General features: G+C 43.4%; 1 protein-coding gene across 2 annotated transcripts in view; it reads left to right on the top strand.

Moving 5' to 3' along the window:
* Nucleotides 1-14,413, top strand: part of BMPER (BMP binding endothelial regulator) — a 263,953-nt gene extending 249,540 nt beyond the window's left edge. The window contains exons 15-17 of one of the 2 annotated variants that reach the window (XR_012157447.2): nt 7,333-7,458; nt 12,866-13,025; nt 13,723-14,413. The gene's annotated coding sequence lies outside the window, so the exon portion shown is untranslated. The remainder of the gene's footprint in view (nt 1-7,332; nt 7,459-12,865; nt 13,026-13,722) is intronic. The other variant, XR_012157448.2, reaches the window with a different exon arrangement.
* Nucleotides 14,414-24,720: the final 10,307 nt, after the last annotated feature.

Here is a 24,720-nt window from a genome sequence, read left to right as displayed (position 1 = left end):
CTTGTCTGAAAGGAACCTGGATATAATGGGGGCAATGACTGACAAGTGACTTGTATGGCTGTACATTTTTTAGAATGTAGATTAACAATTATCTTCTAAATAGTTGTGTATATGGTTGTGTATATATTAGTGATCAAAACTGATCTAGGAATGTCAGTGGACCAAATTGTAAAATTATGTCCTTCAGCTAGCTACTATAAAAGGATAGAACTAATAAGGATAGTCTGAGAGAGGTTATAAAACACATTAGTTAAATCCATTTAATTAACTAGTTACCACTCTACTAGATCTCTTATTGTTCATCGGATCAGTGTTCCTTAGCTATAAGGCAGACTGGAGAAATAGTATAAATGTATGAGTTTTACTACCCAAAAAAGCTTTTAAAACACACAAAAATCATAGAAAGCAAAACAAAGATGGTTAAATGATAGTGTTCACATTGTCAAAAATTAAACTCAATGTGGGCTGTTACAACTTTCAAGCGATAATAAATCTGTTCAGTTAATTTAAGGACATCACAATCTTATTACAAAGGCAAGCTTTTATTCTTTTTACACTAGTCTGAGTAGGTGATTTTGCTGCCAAAATGAAATGATGGATTCTTAAATAAACAGCTATATACCAGTGGAAATAAAGAACTGCTGGTGTCAGTTCAATTATAAAGTTGGATTATAAAAAATTAGACAAGTTACTTAATTATCAAAGAATGTCTATACAGTTCAAAATTACTTGCTAAGCTGAATTTGGTAATCAAGCTTTGCCTTACATATGCAAGATTAGCACATATTAAACCCAAAATAAAATATGTGCTCTTCTTGTTATTTTTCTGGAATGTTACCATACTGTCTTATGACACTTTAATCAAAGGTTCAAATCGTGGTTAATATCTTTATCTTACCAGACAATTCAAAGCTGCTCTTTCTTTTTGTCTAAGAAACTATCAATTCTCTTGTCCACATAATCTTTTTTTTTAAGACTGAAACAGTCAGAGTGCCTTGCAGTAACTATTGCTGATGGGAAATCACAGTTTCCTGTTACAAATAGTACAAACCTAAATGTAATACATTTCACTGGTCTCAGTGCTCTCAATTACTTGTTAGCATTACTTCTAGGCAAATTAGAAAAATACAAGTACACATCATACATTTAAGACATTCAGAGGTTTTGGTACAGATGTGTACTTTGAGAATCATCTTGGTTCTGAGAAACATAACTAGGTTGTCACTTCAGTAAACAATAAATCTCTTGTTTTTCCCCCCTACTTACCGGCTGGAATAGAAGATGGGCTCTCAAAAATCAGCTTCACAGTTGCAGTGAGACTGGTTTCTCAAGATAGAGAAAAGTTCTTGCAGATAATTCACTCAAGATGTATTCTTATTGTCTTTATGGATTTCACAGTAGTCTCCTTAGATGGGACTTTAAAAGACTGTTCATAGAGCACTTGTAAGTGACAAAACTATTCATGGTAAATAGGCCCAATGGCCTGTGATGGGATGTTAGATGGGATGGGATCTGAGTTACTACAAAGAATTCTTTGCTAGGTATCTGGCTGGTGAATCTTGCCCACATGCTCAGGGTTCAGCTAATCACCATATTTGGGGTCGGGAAGAAATTTTCCTCCAGGGCAGATTGGAAGAGGCCCTGGGGGTTTTTCACCTTCCTCTGCAGCATGGGGCATGGATCACTTGCTGGAGCATTCTCTGCACCATAAAGTCTTGAAACCATGATTTGAGGACTTCAATAGCTCAGACGTAGGTGAGAGGTTTATTGCGGGAGTGGGTGGGTGAGATTCTGTGGTCTGCATTGTGCAGGAGGTCAGACTAGATGATCATAATGGTCCCTTCTGACCTGCATATCTATGGGTCTGAGTCTAGCTGTTACCAAGAAGGGGATGCTTTACTGGCCAGGCAATGACTGGGCTGCTCACAGTCTCTCTTGGCCAGATGTTCCCACTTTGCAGTGAAGACCGATGCAACAAATTCATCTTAGCGTCTCTGCAATGGCCTTGTCTTCCTTGAATGCTCCTTCAGCACCTCAATTGTCCACTGATTGTTTGGGAGACTTCCTGCTTCTGAAATGCTTTCAAAAACTAACAGCATTTTTTTTATCTTTTGCTATTTGCTCTTATTCTTTTTTGGCCTGACATATCAAACTTTTACACTTGACTTGCCAGAGTTTATGCTCCTTTCTCTTTTTATCAATAGGATTTGACCTCCAATTTTTAAAGGACACCTTTTTTCCTCTAACCAATTCTTTGACTCTGTTTAGCCACAGTGGCATTCTTTTGCTCCTCTTACTTGTGGTTTTTTTAATTATTTTTATTTGAGATATACACTGAGCCTCTATTGTGGTGGTTTTAAATAGTTTCCATGAAGCTTGCAGGCATTTCATGCTAGTGACTGTTCCTTTTAATTTCTGTTTAACTAGCCTTCTCATTTTTGGGTGATTCCCCTTTTTGAAGTTAAATGCCACGGTGATGAATTTCTTAGGTATTCTCCCATCCCCCCAAAGGATGTTAAATTTAATTACATTATGGTTGCCATTACTGAGCGGTTCATCTATAGCAGAGGTGGGCAAACTATGGCCCATGGGCCACATCTGGCCTGCGGGACCCTCCTGCCCAGCCCCTGCGCTCCTGGCCTGGGTGGCTAGCCCCTGGCCCCTCCCCTGCTGTTCCCCTACCCCCACAGCCTCAGGGCACTGCGTTGCTGGTGCAATGCTTTACGGGGGCTGGGCAGTGCAGTTGCAGAGCCACGGCCTGACCCGGTGCTCTGGGTGGCCCGGCTGTAGCGCTGCCAGCCACTGGCACTCCAGGCAGCGCAGTAAGGGGGCAGGGAGCGGGGGGGTTGGATAGAGGGCAGGAGAGTTGGGGTGGTGGTCAGGGGGCGGGGGGACGGATGGGCTCAGAGCAGGGAACAGGGGGGTTGGATGGGGCAGGGGTCCCGGAGGGGCAGTCAGGAAGGAGAGGGGGGGTTGGATGGGGCAGCAGGGGGCAGTCAGGGGCAGGGGTTCCGGGGGTGGTCAGGGGATGGAGAGCAGAGGGTGGTGGATGGGGTAGGAGCCCCGGCGGGAGGGGGCCATCAGGGGGCAAGAAATGTGGGGGGTCAGATAGGTGGTGGGGGCCGGGCCACACCTGGCTGTTTGGGGAGACACAGCCTCCCCTAACTGGCTCTCCATACAATTTTGGAAACCCAATGTGGCCCTCAGGCCAAAAAGTTTGCTTGCCCCTGATCTATAGTCATCTCTTGGACTGTATCCTGTGCTTCATTTAGGACTAAATCTAGAATTGCCTCTCCTCTTGTGGGTTCCAGGACTAGTCGCTCCAAGAATCAGTCATCAGTGATGTCTAGAAATGTTATCTCTGTATCCCATCCTGAGATGAAGTATACCTGGTCAATATGGGGATAGTTGAAGTCCCTCATTGTTATTGGGTTTTCTGTTTTTTGTAGCCTTTCTGATCTCCCTGAGCATTTCACAATCACTGTCACCATTCTGGTTAGGTGACTGGTAATATATTCCTCCTGCTAGACTCTTATTAGTCAAGCATGGGATTTCTATCCATAGAGATTCTGTGGTACAGTTTAATTCATTTAAGATCTTTGCAATATTTGACTCTCCTTTCTTTCATCTTTAGTGCCACTTCCCCACCAGCATGATCTACTCAGTCGTTCCTACATATTTTGTCCCTGTGGCCATTATCATGTGCCATTGATTATCATCGTTTCACCAAGTTTCTATGATGCCTGTTATATCAATAACCTCATTTAACACCAGGCACTCAAGTGCACCCATTATAGTATTTAAACATCTACCATTTGTATACAAGCCCTTATAGAATTTGTCAATATTTACTTGTCTGCCTTCATGTGATGTAATTGAATGGAACTCTTTTTTATTTAGCTGTTTCTCTTCCATTCCTACCTGTACTTTATCAACTTCTATCTCTTTACTGGGATACAGAGTATCCCCTTTAATAAATCATCCCTGAAGGATGTCTCTGTCCAAACCGTGTGCTCCTCTGCACCTGCTGGCTTTCTCCCAGTCCTTAGTTTTAAAACTTCTCTACAACCTTTTTAATTTTACATGCCAGCAGTCTGGTTCTGTTTTGGTTTAAGTGGAGCCCATCTTTCCTATATAGGCACCTCCTTTCCCAAAAGATTCCCCTGAGCCCCACCTGGTGTCCCAGTGACTGGAGGAGCCTCGGGCTCGCTGGAGCGCCAAGCTCGTAGCCCCGCACACAGCTGGAGGAGTCCTAGGCCAGCCAGAGCCCTGAGCTCCCACCCCCCCATCATGGCTGGAGGAGCCCCAGGGTGGCTGGAGCCCCCCACAGCTGCATTGCGCCTCCTCTCCTGAGATCCCAGCCACCTCTCGGGGAAAAATGTCTCTCTGCTGGACCAACCAACCAGCCTGAGCTTTTTATATGCTCCATGCAGGTTCCAGGGCAGCCGAGTAATCTCTCTGGAGTCCAGGGAGATTACTGATGAACCCGGGAAGCTGAGTAGCAGATACTGCCTCCTCAGCCGCCCCGGAACCTGCATGGAGCATAATAATAAGCAAAAACTTCACACTGCAGACCCCACAACTGGTGTCTGGCATCTGTGGCTGTGCCAGGGGAGGCTCAGCCTTCCCTGGGCTATTATACCCACTACCTATGCCATCATCTCATCCACACACTGAAACCCTGCAGGTCTATCTGGCCCTGTGTATGGAACGGGAAGCATTTCAGAAAATGCTACTGTGGGGGACTTTAATCTCTTTCCTTGCAGCCTAAATCTGGCCTCCAGAACCTCTCTCCTATCTTTTCCTATGTCATTGGTACATATATAGACCATAACCAGCGGTTCCTCTCCAGCACGTAAGGCTGTTTTAGATGTCTCAAGAGGCCCACAACCTTTGCACCCAACACTTCACCATGTTGTTCTCCTGGTCATCACAAACCCAACTATCTATATTTCTAATAATCAAATCCCGCTATAACCTGTCTCTTCTGAATGACTGGGGTCCCCTCCCCTGGAGAGGATCCTATGACATCATCTGGAAGGAGGATTCCAACTATGGGATCATTTCCATCCACTCCAGCTTGATTTTTTTCCTTCTTCAAGACTTTAATCATCTTCAGCTGCACAAAGGCAGTCAGACAGGGGGTGGGACCACTCTACTGTGTCACAGAAAGTCTCATCTGTGGACCTCTCTGTCTTCCTTAGATCCTCCAGTTCAGCCACTCTGATCTCAAGAGCCCATGTTCAGTCTCTGAGGGCCATGAGTTGCTTGCACTGAATGCACACATACCCACCTGCCCATAAGGCAGATAATCGTACCTGCTGCATTCAGTGCAATAAACTGGATAGCCTCCTGACTCTGCTGCTGGACTTCAGCCTGCATTATTTTTACTCTTTTTACTACTTTTTCTTTTCCTTTGTTGTTGTTTGGGGGAGGGGGGTTGTTTTTGTTTTTGGAGGGGGGTGTTTATTGGCCTAAATTTAGAACTTTAGAATGTGTGTGTTTGGGTGTAGCTGGCTCTCGTACTCCCTTGCATGAAACCACCTGTTCACTCGGTCCTCTGGTCAGTTAGGAATTGTTTTTGTTTTGTTTTAAAGCCACTGTTCTCCCTGAGTTAGTCCCACCCTCTAGTCAAGGGATCTTAAAGGGATTAGGGATCAAAGGATAGCAGGCTATTCATGGAGCATCATGAATTAAGGTTCTGTGAATAAAAGGTTTAGGGTTTGAGCTATGGGCCAGATGTGATGCGTTTTCTTAGTGGTGAAGTTATCACACCTTGAAGTGGTGAATGGGGGACAGTAGGTGGGAGGCAGGACATATACACTAATGGAACACTTTCTTAAACACTTCTAACACAAGGTGTTTCTACCCAAACCGTGTTAGAATACCATTCAGTGGAAGCTAATCTCAGGCTATGTCTACCAATGTTCCCTCTAATTTTTTACATCCATGTGCATAATGTTATATGCATCATTATGGAGGTGATGTGTGGTGGGAGTAGGGCTGAGGGATTTGGAGTGTGGGATGGGGCTCAGGGCTGGGGCAGAGGGTTGGGGGGTGGTAAGGACTCTGGCTGGGTGTTCAGGCTCTGAGGTAGGGCCAGGGATGAGAGGTTTGGGGTGCGGGAGAGGGCTCAGGGCTAGGGCAGAGGGTTGGGGTGCAGGGGGGAGGAGGGAGGGCTCTAGCTGGGGGTGCAGGCTCTGGGGTGGGGCCAGGGATGAGGGGTTTGGGGTGCAGGTTGACCCAGAGCTGCAGCAGGTAGAGAGGACTCCTCCCAGCCCTCTCTGGCTGCAGCAGTGCAGGGCCAGGGGAGAGGCGCCTCTCCCTCGGCCATGGCAGCCTTGGTGTCTCTCCCCAGCCATGGCAGTTTCAGGGCTGGGGCCGTGGGAGAGGCACCTCTTCCCTCTACATGGCTCTTGGTAGTCTGCTTTGCGACCATGGAGCTTAGACGTAATTTAGGTCTAAACTACAGCCTATGTCAGCGTAACTTGTGTCACTCGGGGGTGTCAATACACCATCCTCCTGAGTGACATAAGTTAGATCTACATAAGCGCTCATATGCACAGTGCTATGTTGGCAGGAGAGCTTCTCTTGCTGACATAGCTTCTGCACTTTGCAGAAGTGGTTGTTTTTTTATGCTGTCTCCTATCGGCATAGTGTCTTCACCAGACGCACTGCAGCGATGCATCTGCATCAGTACAACTGCAGCGCTGTATGTATAGACATATACACACAAAAAGCACCCACTGAAATCATGTATTTGAGGTCAGAATTTGATCCACTGTAGCTGATATATAAAGTCAAAGTTTCAGAGTAACAGCCGTGTTAGTCTGTATTCGCAAAAAGAAAAGGAGTACTTGTGGCACCTTAGAGACTAACCAATTTATTTGAGCATGAGCTTTTGTGAGCTACAGCTCACTTCATCGGAGTCAAAGTGTTACTTGAAGATTTATACTAAAATCCCATGCAGGTTCTACTGTTTGTAGTGTCACAGGCATAATGATACATTTGCACTTAGTCTTTTCAGAAATGACTGCAGAGAGCATAACACTTATTTTTCTTTTACTGGTTTTAGAGAATTTATATAGCTCAAGGGGTGCAGAGTTCAAAGTACTGATTATTTAACATCTTTCTCTCTCCACCCCCCTCTCCCCAACTCATCCTCACTTCTGTTGCACAGTGTCCTGGTGCATTTCTGGGGCTGTAAATATTTCTGTTCACATTCAGTTTCCAGTTTTCTTTTATAAATTTAAATTTATATATTTCCTTAGGACTCATATTTTATTCAAGGAGTTGCATTTTATGACTCTTCTCTGGTATCTTTCCCTGCAGCTGCTTGGCTTCTTATTACACGAGTGAAATATATACACTTTGATATTCACAGAGCACGTTCCACCATTACTAAGCAAACATAATGCAATAATAGACTTATGCTGAACTGCAACTTGATTTGAAGAGGTGAGTTGACTATGTACTCGGTGGATATCAATTGTTTTGTGGATAAATTAGTCCAGTTCTATAATTTTGTCACATTTTAAAAGTCCTGTTTTTATTAACTCGTAAATGTTGATATATTAATTGCCTGTTTTCAACAGCAGATAGAGGTTGTTAGCTGCATGTTCACTTACCGCTGCATTTGTGAGAAGCAATACTAATACCCAGTTTTGCTAAAGCCAAAATATTCACAACAATACTGCAGATAAAAGCTATGGAGTTTTAAAAAGTGGCCCACTGCTAACTCTCTCATTGCTACTACATGATAAGTTTCAATGAAATACAGACAAATATAGAGTCCAGCTATTTTTCCCATTCAACTAAAATACAAATAGAGCTGGCTGTTCTGAAAAATAATAAAAACATTTGATTAGATGAAATGAACCATTTCATTTCAATTTCAAGCTTTTTAAAATGGTAAACTTTTTATAAAAATTGAAGTAAATTTTGAAAGTCGTTTCAAATTGAAATGTTTTGTTTAGAAAACATTAAATCACAATGTTTTGACTTTTCTGAATGTTTTTGGGGTTTTTTTTTTTTCAATTGAACCAATTTGGTGAAACCCACACGATTTCATGAAATATTTCGGCTGATATGAATCTCTATTTTTTGAGGTTTCAGCTGAAAAATTTCATCCAGCTCTAATGATAAATTCCCACTGACTTCAGTGGAAGCAGGATTAGGCCAAGAGTTAAGTGTATTTAAGTACATATAATATGCCAATTAGGTGTGGCTGTTAGGTTTCCCTTGAGTTGTCAATAGGAGCCCTGATTCAGTTGTACCATGGATAGCTCTGGGATGTCCCTGGTTGTGTAACAGCGATATAGTGTCTGACTGGACACTGGCATGGAAAAATTAAGAGTGAGAATTATTTCAGCTGTCTCTTGTCGAATCTGAGCCACTGTGAATAAATAACAAAAGAATCACTGGGGCAAAGAGAGCAAGCAAGCAGGAGAATGAGCACTCACCTGGGAGGTGGGAAACCCAGGAAGAAGTTCCCTTTTGCCACTGACCAATTTTATCCACCGTGGAACAGCTTCAACTTCAGGAGTGTTTGAGGGTGCTGTACAACCAGCTTTCCCATAGCCCCATGGTTAGACCACTCACCTGAGGGGTAGTCAACCTCAGTTCAAATCCCTTCTCCCCCTCAGGTGGAGGGGGGACTTGAACCAAGGATCTTCCACATCTCACGTAAATCCCCTAATCCCTGGAAGTTATGGAGGAGGCTGTGATTTTCCTCACATCTCATCCCCAGTTGTAAGCATGCCAGTAGGGGCTCAATTCAGTAGGTGAGGTCTGAGAATGCTTATTGGATCAGACCCTACGGGTGAGTTGGCAGAGGAACGCCTATCTTCCCCCAGTTGGTGCATTGCTCTGGGTCTGGACGCCTGGCGTGGGGCTGCAGTGCACTTTAAGGGCAAGTTTAGGCTCTTACAAGTTCAGGGACAGCTGACTGGGGATTCCGTGAATGTCACTGGGTCCTGATTCTGGGATTTAGGTCCCTTAAGTGGCAGTTGGCCACCTAAACCCTTTTGTGAATCTAGCTCTTCTCTCTCACTCTTTCAACCTACTTTTCTCCATTACAGTCTTTATTGTAATTTGTACTTTTAGTTCAGTAAATAACTTTATTTCTTTTGAATATTTAAGAAGTCCCCCTAAATAATGGAAAGGCTAAATGCTATTACCATGTTTTGGTGAATAAGAGAATCCTGTAAAAGACCTAAATGTGAGAGATTATTGGAGCTAAATACGAAAATTGTAATGAAAGAAAAGCTGTTCTTTAGAAAAAGAAACCCAACAAACCTGGTGTGATAGGTTCCCCGCACTGTGCCACTTGGAACGGGGGTACCGCTGAGCTCCCCTGATCCACCAGCCTGGGTTCCCTTTACACTGTGCTGCTATGACAGGCTTTCAAGCTCCCTTCTAGCACACACACAAAGGTAGGGCCACACCCAGCTGCAGTTTCACACAGATGCTGAGATCAGCTCTGCATGGGAAAGTCAGCTAAGGAATAGCCCAGCACTCAAGTGCACACCGCCTCTGGAGTGTAACCCAAAACTGTAGCATTTTGCACTGAGCAGAGAACTATACAGTGCAAGCTCATTGAAATTCACCCCCTTCCCTCAGTGTGGAGGAAGATATGCACAGCTTTTTGCCCCCCAGTTATGAATTCCACAAACTGGTTTTAGAGAAAACAAAACCAAGTTTATTAAATACAAAAGATCAATTTTAAGTGATTATAATGGATAGCAAACAGGTCAAAGCAGATTACTGAGCAAATAAAACAAACATGCTAACTAAGTTTAAGGTCACTAAAGAAACTGGTACAAGTAGCCAATTCTCACCCTAAATGTTGTTGTTTTAGGCAGATTGCAGAGATTCTTGAAAGCCAGATGCACTGGCCTGAAGCTTAAAGTTTCAGATACTTCATTCACAGGCTAGACAGCCCTCCAGCCTGGGCTGAGCTTTTCTCCCCCTCCCCTTCTTCCCCAATCTTTGTTTCTTAGATGTTTCCAGCAGTCATCCTGGGTGGGGATTCAGGGAAGAACGAATCACGATTATGTCGCCCCCTGCCCTAAATTGGTTTTACACATGCCGGGAATCCTTTGTCTTCCAATATGATTCCACCCCAGGTCAGTGGGAAAGTACTAATTTTATCTTGGAGTCCAGTGCCAGGTGATCACATGACCTGCAGCCATAACTCAAAGTTATTTGCAGCATCCCCAGCGAGACTTTTCTCTGTGGGTGATAAAAAATATCTTCTGAGACCTATTGTTCTCTCTCATGGCTCTTCCTCACAGTGGGCCATCTAGACTGATTGCATTCTGACTGGTGGATGTTCCCCAGGTGTAAACACGCTTGTAATTGATACATAGCCAATATTTCTAACTTCAGATACAGAAATGATACATGCACACAAATAGGATAATCATATTCATTAAATCATATCCTTTCCAATGATATCTCGCATGACCCATCTTGCATAAATACATCTTAGTTATGCCATAATCATATTATAACAATATTTCTATGAAGAATATGGGATGAAGTGTCACACCTGGACACCTGTAGCAGGGTGGTCACCCTGCTCTGGCCCTGAAGGGGTTAAAAGAGCCCTGGGAAAGGGCTGCCCCAGGGAACCAGTAGGGTAGGCTGATTGGGGAAGCAGCCACAGTTGGGCCCATGCCCCAATCAGGCCACAGCTGGCCCTATAAAAGGGCTGTGAGCCAGAAGCTGAGACTCTCTCTCTCGCTAGCTAGCTAGCTCTTGAGAGAGGAGGACCTGGCTACTTGGGACAGAGCAGTGCTGGGGAAAGGGAGGAGAGGCTGTGGGCCTGGTCAAAGGCCAAAACAGGTACTGGGGTTGCAAAGGTGTAACCCGGGAATAGGCAAAGGCAGCAGGTCCTACCCCATTGCCAATGATGAGTGGTTTACAGACTGCAGTCTGCCCCAGTGAGCAGGGTCTAGATGATGACTAGCAATAGCCACTGAGGCAAGGTGGGTTTAGAGGGTTGGGGGTTCCCCTGGGAGGGGAGACCCAGATTGTGGGTTTCTGCTGGGGGAAGAACCCTGAGGTAGAGGGGCACTGGGGTCTGGGAGGGAAGTGGGTGCCAGCGGCAGGTGAGACACTGGCCTGCAGAGGGCGCTCCTTAGGCTGGAGAGCTAATTGCCAAGATGACCAGCAGGAGGCGCCGCACCAGTGAGTCATTGCCTCACTACAAAACCATAAAAAGATTTTCTAACATACAAACGTTTGGATGTTCTAAGTGATCATTTCCTATATTTTATACATGAGTTTCATGCAGCATTGTTTTCCCTCAAATACCACATGAAAATTACTGATATGACAGGAGAAAAGGTTTAGCTTTACTAGCTCACTGATATATTAATGGCTTTTGAAACATTCCCTGAGCAAAATCAGCTTTAGCTGACAGTGAAAAATGACCACTTGCAAGAATGCCGCTATACAAAGTGGTTTTTAACTCTGCCAGTTTCATTTGTTATCAACTCAAACCTGTTCATTTGTCTGACTGCTTGTGAATTTCCCTGAATATATTAAGTGTCTTGAATACTCTGATGGAAATAATCCAAAATGTCATTGTCTTTCCTTAGGCGCTGATTCAGTTAAACATTGAAGCACACTCTTAATTTTAGACATATGCTTCCATATGCTAAGCACGTACTTATGTGCCCTGCTGAACCAGACCCTTAAAAACTACTTTTGTGCCTTGTCTACCAATTCAGTATTTTTTCTGACTCATTGCTTGTGTACAGTACATCTGTCCCACATTATTTTAACTCTTTCTTCAGACCTGTTCCTAGCACTGTACAAATAGCAATCATATGAGTTCGAACAGTTGCTATTAGCAAACACTTTTATATCTTGTCAGTAAGCTGCTAAGTGCAAATAGTCATGATTAAATAACATACTTAGTGATTATATATTCTGTTTTATTGCACTTAACCACTTCCTCTTGTGACTTGCTTAGGACCGCAGTTATTGAATGGGAGTGACTATCATTGCATTTAAAAAAAACAATTTGTTCAGAAACACTGAATAGGGCAGTTGACTTAACTGTAAGTGCATCAGACTTCAAAATCTTTGGTTCATCTTCTGTTGATGGAGACACGCTGTGGATTGGCTTAATCCCTTGCATATATATACAGACTGGAAGGCTGAAGTATTGGCTTTGCTCTGGGAAACATGTAGTATGAAAAATGGGAGGTGTACAGAGAGGTATAGCAAAAATATAGAAATTGTCTGATTTGAATATTTCTCCATCAGAGAACACCATATTGTCAAAAGTTCTGTGGGACCTTGTTAATTCTGATGGAAAACAGGCAGAAACTCTTCCTGGTTTCTTGCCAGCTCACCTGCCCAGCTCCCTGGCAGCCTACCTGCAGGCTGATAGAGACCTGAGAGTTGGCTTCTCAGGCTCATGAATCTTTCACAGCCCATGATTCCAAGGTCCCCAGCTCTAGGGAAGCCCACCAGGCAGACTGCCCAGATCCAGGGTTACGTGACTTTGGGCTGCTGCAGAGCCAAGGCTCCCCTGACCTCTGGTTCCCAAGGACCCCTTGCTGCTTCCCAAATAACTAAGAAAAAAATCCCCCCCCCCCCAAATTTCCATTCCACTACAGAACCAACTTTTTTTTCAAAAATCTCAGAACGTTTTGGTGAATGGAAAATCTCATTCCATCTCAGCTCTAATGAAAACCTATGCATACCTTAATAGAACAAACTCCACTAACATCAGGAAATGTATCTTCCTTCTCATTAGGCTGACATATTTTGATATTTTATTATAGACTTCACAATCATTGAGAAGCAATTTGCTAAAGTAAACACAGCTTTATTTTGTACACTTTAGGAAAGTTCTCGTATGAGCACAGGTTGAAATGACTGGAATTTCTTACTCGGAGAAGAGATGTGGAAGGGCAACATGACATACTGGGTCAGACCAAAAGTCCATCTAGCCCAGTATCCTGTCTTCCGAGTGCCCGGTGCCGCAGAAGCAATGAACAGAACAGGTAATCATCAAGTGATCCATCCTGTCACTCATTCGCAACTTCTGGCAAAAGTGACAAAAGTGTATAAAATAATTAATGGCATAGAAAAGGTAGATCAAGGAGCTTCTGTCCTGTCCCATACTAGGACAAAAGGGAACTGACAACATTAAATGGAAAGGTGGCAAATTCAAAACCAATACTTTGCCACACAGCATAATTAGTCTATGGAATTTACTGCTACAGGATGTCACTGAATCCAAGAATTTAGCAAGATTCAAAGAGGGATTGGACATGTATATGGGTAACAAGAATATCCAGTTAGAATGGTTAATTCTAAAGAGTTTTGGAAGGGATATAAAATCTCATGCATCAGAATTTATGCCAATTGCCTATTTGGGGTTAGGCTGAGAATGCTTAATGGGAGGCATAAACTCACATTTGCCTACTACTGGATTGTTTTCATCTTCCAAAGGATCTGGCATTGGCTGCTGTCTGAGATATGACACTGGGCTAGATGCACAGTACATTATGTACAACCGATATTAAATCTCCTCAAAAGCCCGCTCCTGCTGCCACTGAAGTCAATAGCGATTTTGCTACTGAATTGAATAGGAGCGGCAGCATGCCCTCATTATGTGTTAATTCATCAGTGGCTATTAACTTACAGCAGTATCACACCAGTGTTCCATGTTCTGTATTGACTGCTTATTTTTTCCAGGTGGAGTTTACACTGTTTATCTATAAAGCCATAAATGGCTTGAGACCAGCATTCCAGAGACCTGTTTCTCTCTCTCCATGGGATAATGCCACAGTTGCCATCAGTGAAGACATTCAAGCTGGATTTCTCTTGGTCACTACGGTACATCTACACCGGTCCAAAAAAGAACCCAACCAAAAAACAATGGCAGCAAGTCTCAGAGTACAGGTCAACTAACTTGGGTTCATGTTACATAGTTAAAAATAATGGTGAGGGGTTCTTACAACAACATTTTTGGTGGCCTCAGAGTGCAGCCACCAATTTTTGCCGGTGTACAATTTTTCCAAGCCGGGGCCTTGCCACCCCCAGGAAGGTGGGTCAGGAACTCACTGGCCCTCTGGAGAGTCCCAGGTTCCTCCAGCTCTGTGCATTACCAGGTCCATGTGTCTCCAGGTCCATGTGTCTCCAGAGGCGTTGCCCAGAGTTCCTGAATTAGCTAATCATCTGCTTTTAAAAGCCAACTGTTGTTGCAGACAACTCAAAAAGATGTAAAAAAGCAAGTTCTCCAAATAACACATACAAATAAAAATATAATGAAAAGAGGTAATTCTAAAAGAAAGCTTACTGCAGATCATTGGTATAATGTTTTTACAGGCTGGTTTCCCACTTCCAAAGGTATATTGTCAATTACGCTTTATCCATTGTTAATTGTGTTGGTATTATCCAGCGTTTGCCTAATTAAAATAATACGTATGTGTTGCTAAATAAAAAAAAAAGTTGTTAAATTGCAACCACAAGCTCAAATTGTCTCTCGATATGTAGCTATAAAACAATTATATAAAATATGACCCAGTCAAGAATTGTTCTTGAGGGGTCAAAAGGGGGGTATGTAGGGGTAGGATTTTATATCTGTATTAAAGGCCATAGTTTACCCTGACAGCCACCCTTTTTGAATAGCAAAAAGGGATGACCCTCTGGGGCACTGTTTTTAGGATAAGCTGTATTATAAAAGATGGGGTCTTGTTTTCTGTATGCATTATAAACTTCTCTTTAGTCATTTCTTTGTTTTAAAGTTTAGTGAGTAAAAGACAGGGTCATGTATTGTGTCTATGTTAATAAAATTGGAGGAATGCTAAAATTAGAGCTCCAAGCCACAGTGTAAATTGTTTTAATTATAAAATTTAGCAAGGCTTAATTTACAATGTCTTTTGCTTAGCATAAAACACTGCTGTTTGTATACCTTTTAAAGGTCTCTGTAAAAGACTGTTTGTGTAAATAAGAAGTGCATGCCCCCCCCCTTTCTCAAAAAAGAAAAGTGTAAAGGCTATTGTCCAAGCCAGATGGTCAAGGGAGAAGAAGTAAAAAATTTAACCAATTATCGAAGCCATAAAACCATCAATACGCATCCATGACTGAAAAAAGGCAGATTAACAACCCTAAAGTGGAGGCTGGCACCCCTGAAGACAAGACAATTAATTAAACCAAAAGAACAGAATGGCCCTCTCGAAGGTGCTTTAAAATGTTAACATCAGAAGATCATACTGATTAAGGAGTAACTGGTCACAGACTGACACAGCAAAATCCATAAACTTCAACAGAGAAAAAAGACTGTAAGAACAGGGTGCTTTGCCATGGGACTTCAAGTTCGTCTTGCCACTACTCCAGGAGCATCGGATCACCACCAACAGAGCCCGGCTCCCCTCTGCAACCAATCTGACTGGCCACTAGATTGATCCAGACTCTGAACTGGTAACTAGAAACATCGACTTGTGGGACTGTGTGCATGGGGTGTGTGTCTGTGACTAAAAAGCATATGCTAACTGCTGTATTCTCAATAAATGTGGCATGTTGCCTTCTCCCCTATAAGAAATCTCACGCGCTTTGTATAAGCATAACAAGGCTACGTGGTGCAGGGCGCTGATCCCTGCTGATGGCACCAGCAATCACCACGACAGTGCATCCACGAGAAATAGCTGGATGCTGCAGGGAGGGGCTGCTGCTTTGTCCCCTTCCCATCTCTGCCTAGAAGGCTCTTGTACCTGCAAAATATCTGCTGGTGGCTGCATTTGAGAAATGCTGATAATGCTCCAGCCCCAGTGGGAACTTCTATGTTGCTATATTTAGCCCTGTACAGCAAGCCTGAGTCAGTTGATCTGGGTTCTGAAACTTGCTGCTGCAGGTTTTTTCAAGTATAGATATTTCCTAAGAGGAAATTTCTGTCAGAGTGTCTCTATGAGTATATTAACACTTCCTCATTGCTGGTCCAAAATAGCCTCCAGATGCTGAAGTATAGAAATGCTAAAAGATTCATCATTTTCTCTGTCTTTTGGGGCAATGGCTGAGATTGGTATATTTGGAAAGGTGGGGTATTTTAAGTTCTTTGGTTATTGTGCCTTTGTGGGAAGGATAGCTGCAGTTTGGTTTTGTTTGTAACGTGCTAGGTAAGATTTTTGTAGAGCATAACATGAGTACTTTTTTAACAGGCCATGAATACTACATATCTGTATACTTAAGGCAACTGTTGCTGTATTTGTTAAATAAGTACCAGGCTTTAGAACTGTTCATAATGTTATGAACAACAAACCATCAAGAATGGGTTGCTCATAACATTGTCTGAGGGGTCCATCAACTCCTTTTCAACTTTACCTGAGTTTCGCCCTGGTGACCTGTCACCAGACTGCTGTGGTGACCCATCCTGTAGATCCCATGTGCTTCCAAGCCAACTGGGTCTGAGCAGTGCCTAGAGATTTGCCTCTGTTTCTGGATCTTGCACCATCTCCTTGGGATGTGGGATCCACAGTTCAACTGTCCTCAGCCCTGGGACCAGAGCTGAACCTCCCCAGTGGCTTATGCATGCTCCCCCAGAGTTCCACTTCCATGTGCACTCCAGATTATAGCTCCAATCTCTGGGGACCATGTGACAGGCAAAACAAGGAATACCGGCTTCTTAAAGAACACACACTTTACTCTTCAAAAAATACATGAGTGTCAGCTCTATGCAAAACAAGCACCTGAACACAATCCCTCCCTTTGGGGTCCTCAGGATTTCTGGGCATCTTTGGGGTTTTGATTAGTGTTCTTCAGGGAGGCCAGGAGCTGCCTCCACTTCTCACTGAGTCATCTGCTTCTGGTGATGGTCTGCCCCCTGTCAGAGAGAGCATGTCTGTTTTGAAAATCTGTTTGACATCTTTTCCTACTCCTCTTCTATGTTCGGATTTTTCATGCTTCAGCCCTAGGAGGGTCATCAAAAGTCAATGGCTTGGCTGATACCTTTCCCTGGTGGCATGATGAGGGCCATCAACCTCAAATGGCCCCCATTTCAATTTTTCAACCATAGCCAGTTTTCTGCTACAAAATGGATGTTACCATTCCGAATAGTGGTTCATAAAATAAAATGAAATTCATAAATGGACTATAAGGTGGATAGAAAGCTGCCTAGCTCATCAGGCTCAACGGGTAGTGATCAATGGCTCCATGTCTAGTTGGCAGCCAGTATCAAGCAGAGTGCCCCAAGGGTTGGTCCTGGGGCTGGTTTTGTTCAATATCTTCATAAATGATCTGGAGGATGGTGTGGATTGCACCCTCAGCAAGTTTGCAGATGACACTCAACTGGGAGGAGTGGTAGATACGCTGGAGGGTAGGGATAGGATATAGTGGGACCTAAACAAATTAGAGGATTGGCCCAAAAGAAATCTGATGAGGTTCAACAAATACAAGTGCAGAGTCCTGCACTTAGGATGGAAGAATCCCATGCACCGCTACAGACCAGGGACGTAGTGGCTAGGCAGCAGTTCTGCAGAAAAGGACCTAGGGGTTATGGTGGATGAGAAGCTGGATATGAGTCAACAGTGTGCCCTTGTTGCCAAGAAGGCTAACAGCATTTTGGGGTGTATAAGTAGGAGCATTGCCAGCAGATTGAGGGACATGATCATTCCCCTCTATTCGACATTAGTGAGGCCTCATCTGGAGTATTGTGTCCAGTTTTGGGCCCCACACTACAAGAAGGATGTGGAAAAATTGGAAAGTGTCCAGTGGAGGGCAACAAAAATGATTTGGGGACTGGAGCACATGACTTATGAGGAGAGGCTGAGGGAACTAGGATTATTTAGTCTGCGGAAGAGAAGAATGAGGGGGGATTTGATAGCTGCTTTCAACTACTTGAAAGGGGGTTCAAAAGAAGGTGGATCTAGACTGTTCTCAGTGGTAGCAGATGACAGAACAAGGAGTAATGGTCTCAAGTTGCAGTGGAGGAGATTTAGGTTGGATATTAGGAAAAACTTTTTCACTAGGAGGGTGGTGAAGCACTGGAATGCGTTACCTAGGGAGGTGGTGGGATCTCCTTCCTTTGAGGTTTTTAAGGTCAGGCTTGACAAAGCCCTGGCTGGGATGATTTAGTTGGGGATTGGTCCTGCTTTGAGCAGGGGCTTGGACTTGATGATCTCCTGAGGTCCCTTCCAACCCTGATATTCTATGATAACTGAGTGCAGAAATCCCCCAGTCTGTCACAAGTTCCAATCAAAATTGCAACCTTTTGTCCAGAAATGGAGCCTTTTGGCCACCTGTCTCCACCAGAGGCCATGTCCTGACTAAGTGGTAGATAAATTGAGGACCCACACGGCTGCAACAGTGTGAAGCTGATGAAAGGGATTTGGGTCCATCCTTCAGCACTCAACTGAGGCACTTGGAGAGAGTGATGGTTCAGTGTAGGCCACGTGCTAGTATGGGGAAGCCGTGCCAGTAAGCCTAGTTCTGTTGAATCAAAGAAGACTTTGTTGAGAGGGTCTCAGACTATTCTCTCCTATCCTGGTCTGCCCTGTATAGATGTGTGCTCCTCACTACTTACAGGCCCTCCATTCCCCTTTCACCTCAGTCCCAGTGTTTCAAAATACTAACTTCTCTTCCCTCAAGTCTGAGGTTCTCCCATGTTCCCCTTAGGCCCCGTGCTTCCATGGGTGGTTCTCCCCTGCCTATTGCAATTTAATGGTCTCCTTTCTCTTTTCTACATCATTTGATACTCTTTCTTCCCTTTCATGAGCTGAGAGAGGCCTGAGGCAAAGTCAGCACAGAGGAATTTGCCTCTGATGGGGAGCTTTTGTATTTTCACAGTGTGAATATTTTTTTAATGTTTCATTCTTTATGAACCAGGAAAAACCTCGTGCTTCTGATCACACCCACCAAATCAGGCCATTGCATGTGACTTAGGTGTTTGGCCACCTATCTTCTCCAGTTCGTGACCTGAAAGCAGAGATATGTGCCCCCCTGGAGCTTGAAGTTAGGGGTCTAGCTCTGTGAGGAAGATGGGGATGAGGACATACTCTTGTCATTGGCATCTTCTATTGGCAAGCTTAGGTGGCACCCCACCTACTGTGATGGCTTTGTGGAGCACAGTCTAAGGCACCTATAGCTCTTCATTCATTGTATAGGATCCTAGGCATCTAACTCGGTGTTGGTCTACACTAATGCTGTAAGTCAACCTAAGTTATGCTAGTTCAGTTACATAAGTTATGTAACTGAAGTTGACGTAACTTAGGTCAACTTACATCAGTGTCTACACCTCACTATGTCACCGGGAGATGCTTTCCCATTGACATAGCGTCCACCTCTCGGGAGGTGGAGTACATACATCGATGGGTAGAGCTCTCTCCCATCGACTTAGCATGTCTTCACCAGACCCACTAAATTGACACCACTGCATCGATCGCAGCAGTGCTGATTTAGCCCATAGCGTAGGCATGGCCTCAGGCTTTGTGGAGTGCACTGTTGTTCCTCTGACTTTCTAGGCACCTAATCCCTTTATGAATCCCATCCCAAGTGGTTTCTAACCTAAAGCTGCCTATCTTGACTATGATATACAGCCTTGTCTAGAAAGATTTGATAAGCTAGGTGGACTTTGCCTTCTAGAATTACTTTTCATGGGAAAACTTTTTCTTGGCTGCATACTAAACAGGATATTAAGGACCTTAGGAGAAATGACTTAAAAAATTCATAGTGATTCAGTATGTGCTGTTCCTTTTCCAGAAAATCATGAACTACAAGATTGAGACAGTATATGGAACATGTCACATGTGTGAAGGTGCTGTCCTTAAGTGTTCTAACCGTGTTCAGTGCATTAACAAATAAACCCTCTTCTCAGGCTTTGTCAATGAACACTAGATGCCCTTATTAGTAGAGTAAATGTCTCATTTGGAGCATCAAGAAGCTGGTGGTCTATAGACATCAGTCCTTGTAGACCTCGGAAAGGGTTACTGATGGACGTGGTAGGATAGTGGTGAAATGTGTCTGGAGGAGCTGGGAATAAATGAAGGGGTGTGTGTGTGAGAGAGAGAGAGAGAGAGAGATGAGGGGAAAATTAATTTATGAAGGAATTGTGGAGTGGGGTGCCCAGCAGTCCATATGAACTTTAAGTAATTCATCCTCTTTTCCTTCCCCAGAGTTTATGCTGTGACCAAATAGGTAGGACTTCTGTGTGGTCTCATATAATCATCTGAAGGGACCCGTCCTTCTCCCTTCTGAAGTCAAAAGGAGTTAGGCCATTGGTTTAAATAGGCGTAGGATCAGGCCCCTGTCTATAAAGTTCTTTGAAAAGATCCAGTGTTTTATAATAATAGCATCTATGAAGATGGAGTTAGTAGCAGACCATGTCTTGGAACTTGCCTAGTGTACTTAAATAGAGCAAAATCCAAATGCACCTACCATTTTAGCTTTAGAAGTATGCATAATTAATACAGTATTTAAGGGAACCCTGCCAATAGGGTTACTAGTGACTGGATGCCAAGAGAACTGTGTGATACTCTCCCTGGGGTGTAATCTGGAACTGGGGTACCGCTGAGCCCTCTGGCATACCAACCTGGGCTCCCTCTCACACTGTGATGTTGTGACAAGCTGCAAACCTCTCCAGGTTCTGCACTTACACAGTCATCCTCAGGTAGGGACACATCCATCAGACTTACATGAATGCTTTTGCCAGCCACTCATGAACCAACAATAGAGAGGCTCCAACCAATTCCCCACAGCTCCCCAGTCTAGGACTTCAGAGCTGTACCATCTTGCCCTTGTCAGAAGCCTGACCAGTGTAAGTTTATTACCCAATCCACCCCCTCCTAAGTGTGGAGAGGACATGCACCAGTGTTTGTACATGGAGCAGATTTCCCAAGCACTTCATCCAAAACACACTGTTTTAGGTAAAATATAAAACAAGATTTGTTAACTATAGAATGATAGATTTTTTAAGTGATTATAAGTAATAAGCATACAGATAAAAATAAAATTGCAATCTGAGTTCTATAAATTAGACAGGATTTTAATCAAGCAGTGTCTCACCCTGATGGTATAATTCCTTAATACACAGGCTGGGATTCTCCTTTCCAGCCTGGGACCACCTCTCTAGTTCTGTCTTTGTCCTCCAGACATGTTTCCAGGTGTTGAGTTGTGGAGGGAGAGAAGCCAAGTGATGATGTCACTTCCCCTCTTTTATAGTTTTTTCTAGCTTGCTGGAAAGATCCTTTGTGATGTGAGTCAAGCAATCTCCATTGTCTAGGTGCTCTCTCTGAGAAGTCTCCATTGTACACAGTCCCTAGGAGAGTCATGCGTGTGGACTCCCTTTAATGGGCCATCATCAGCATCTGGCTGCTCCACTGTTGCACCTGAAAGGCTGGTTGTAGGTGTTCCCAACCTCGCAACATATTTCAGTAACACACTCATATTAAAACTTCATAACTTCCCATACAATAATAACATATACAATCCAACAGGATATTTATGTTCAACAGATTTAAGCTTTTAAAAATGATCTCCCAAGGCCTACTTTGTGCAAAAATATCATAATCATATGACAGTGGTGAATTGGGGGTTCCAGGGTGCTGCTTTGGGGTACAGAGTGTCACAAACTGCTCAACTACATTGGGTTTGTCCCCATTGTATTTGGTCCTAATAGGCTATTTTTATATTTTGTTTCCTACTGTTCCTGTGTCTTGCAGGGATACTGTTCAAATTTAAGCAGTTTTTAAAACAAACTTAGTGTAAGGCTATTGTTTTGTTTGCTTTTTCATAACAGACATTTCAATTCTTTTTTTAGTAGCTTTGAATTTGAAACACCCTTCACTAACTCGTATCCCAGCGAGTTTCACTTCTCCCTAGTTTAGCTCAAGAGTATTGGAAACTGTCTCTGGCTCACAGACTACTGAATGGCACCTGCTTGTCTCTTTCTTGAGAGACTGCTCTCCCCAGCCTGAGGTTACTTCCAAATGCTCATATTAACTCCAAGCCAATGATATACGAATGAGTTTGGAATTGGGCAAATTACATTAGCCATCCAGCCCTACGCAAGACCTTTCCTTCAGAATCAGTACACTTCATAACCTGTGATCAGAATCGGGATGTCACAGTCTTCACAATACTCTATTCACACCACCTCCCAGAACCCTAGTAACTGATATGAAGAGTGATTGGCATCACCTCACCAATTACATTTCTACCTGGGTTTAACTTTCTTCCTTCATAGTGACAATATGACTCATTAATATCAGGATGAGTTTAGAATTCAAAACAAAAAGAGAAGACTGCACAGTAAAAGATTAACTTTCAATGACTGTCAGTGTAATTTCCTATGTAGCATATTTCTTTTTCCTCTAGCCTCCCCTCCTATTGTTACTTTGCCTTGTGAGCACAATTATGAAAGGAAGATTATGAAAGGAAACAGAAAATGTGACCATTCACTGTAGTTATTTAATTTAATTCATGTATGTCTCAATTCTAGTAATTGCTGAGTGTCCTCTATTTGAATGGGAGTTTGTGGGAGTTGATAACACTCAGCATCTTGCAGGATCCTGCTGTATGGGGTAAAATCAGAAAATGTTCAGATATTTTTCTAGCACAGCTAGTTGAATCTTGTATTTTAACATATTCCTGAGTTTGAGCCCTGGTGTTGAGCTTCAGGGTAATCTTTTTTTTTTTTTTTTTTTTTTACTTCATTGATTAAACCCATCTGAGGCTTGACTGCATGACCATGTTTTGAAGTATGGCCATCCCGAAAGGCCACGCTTGAGCTTGGAAGTCAACTTGGAGTGATTCATGCTTGAGCAGCCCAGCCCACCTTTTAGAACTTTGTTTCTTTAACTCCTGTGTCAAAGAATACTCAGAAATTGCCTATAACCATCCCAGGAGAATCTTCCACTCAGAAAGGCTTGAGTGACTTAATTCTCCCTCGGTAAAGCTTGTAGAACATGCCAGGTGTCTTTGGCAGCAGGCATGTTCCCAACATAAAATTATGTGGAATATGCCCATTAAACTTCAGAATATCACCAACATCTCATCCCCAGTGCCTCACAAAAATCTTACTAATTGGCAAAGGCCATTTACAGTGAGGAATCTTTATAGTATCCCCACTGAATTCTGTGATACAGGCCTTTAGCGGATGTAAATCTCAGTAGCTGCATTGACTTCAATAGAGCTATGCTGATTTACACCAGTTGAGGAACGGGGCCTAAGTTTAATGGCTCAAGCTGCCTGTGATGCCATGTATAAACCCCACACTGGTAGATAAAGAGTTAACAGGAACTTCAAGGTTCAATTAGCCCACCTTGTTACCCCGGATGGTGTATCAGGCTTAATTTCTTATCAGACCCAGCTGGGGAGGAGTTAGACTTATGTAAGGAAGGAGCTTAGCAATGAAAGAAAAGACCAAGGAAAGAAGGGGTCTAGACTTCCTGCTGTCTAGGAAGAGAACTATGGGGAAAGTTACAGGAGTGGGCCCTGAGTGAAGGGCAGGGCTCCAGGGAGGTGGGACTATGGGTTGGTGTTCTGGAAGAAGAACAAGTTGCTGGGGAGAACTTAGGGAGATTAAAAACAGAAGCCCAGGGTTGGCAGCAGTGCTTTAAGATGCGTTTGGTTTCATGCAGGGCCAGATTTACACCTTACGGGCCCCTAGGCACAGCACTTTCAGCGCCCCCAGCCTACAGCTGACCTTCGCATTGCGCACTGTTTTAGAGAGGTAAGGCACCCCTAGAATGCTAGTGCCCCTACTGTGCCTAATGGAAATCCAGCCCTGGTTTCATGTAGGTTTTTGAATTCTTCTCGGGAGAAGATTGGCAGCCTGTTTCACTGAAAGAAGAGTGGGATTGAAGATGAGCCCAGGAGGAGTGCAAGATTTTGTATGGATGACTAGTATTGTATTGGATATTGATGACTAGTATTGTATTGGATACTGAGCCTGTGTGTGACCTGAGTCACTAGAAGAACTAAATCACCAGAGGGCCTGAGCAGCCATCAGAAGGAAGCCTCTGAGGGGAAGGTCCTGCAATGCTCCACTTAGTCATGGGGTGGGGGTGAGCTTGCTGGTAAGTCACTTCTACGTTGCTTCTTGCACGATATTTTCAATAGAAATATTGGGTAGGCTTCAGGAATGAGACACCTTAGAGACACAGGGGTATTTCTGTGCAATCCATTTCTTGTTAACTTAACTATAAGTTAACTCCATTTTTCAGTGTAGTAGGACTGAAGTCCCAAGTTGTTCCAGTGTGCCAATTCATAATTGTAGTTGTAGTGAAATTCCACTTATAGAAACACGGGGTTATTTTGGGGGGGTGGGGGTTGGGGAGAATGGACTTCACAATGGAACAAATCCCCAGAGCTGTTGACTACAAGCATCTTCCATTTGGCCACATTCTAAGAAACTACAACACCCATTCAAATTGATAGGTCTCATACTATCCCCATTGGCTTCAATGGGAGTTTTGCCATTGACTTCAAAGTGAGCAGGATCAGGCCTATTTGTAATTATAGATGTAACAGTTCCATAGTATTGTATGGATTGTAATAAATACCATGTTTTGTTGTCAGGTGGTTCCAACTCCCAATTTGTAATATTGCACATGTCAATATGAACTAGATATACCCTGTACAGTCTGTTTTATACATACCTTGTCAAGGACTGAGATTTGTTTAGGTTATTTTCAAAGCCTTTCAAACAGTTTTTGATAACCATATACATGTCAGTTTTGATGCCCTTTTAATCATGCCTTG

This window comes from Lepidochelys kempii, chromosome 2 (assembly GCF_965140285.1).
Source record: "Lepidochelys kempii isolate rLepKem1 chromosome 2, rLepKem1.hap1, whole genome shotgun sequence".
NCBI classification, from domain to species: Eukaryota; Metazoa; Chordata; order Testudines; family Cheloniidae; genus Lepidochelys; species Lepidochelys kempii.
The sequence above is the reverse complement of the archived record's forward strand: the minus strand, read 5'-3'. Positions and strand labels throughout refer to the sequence as shown.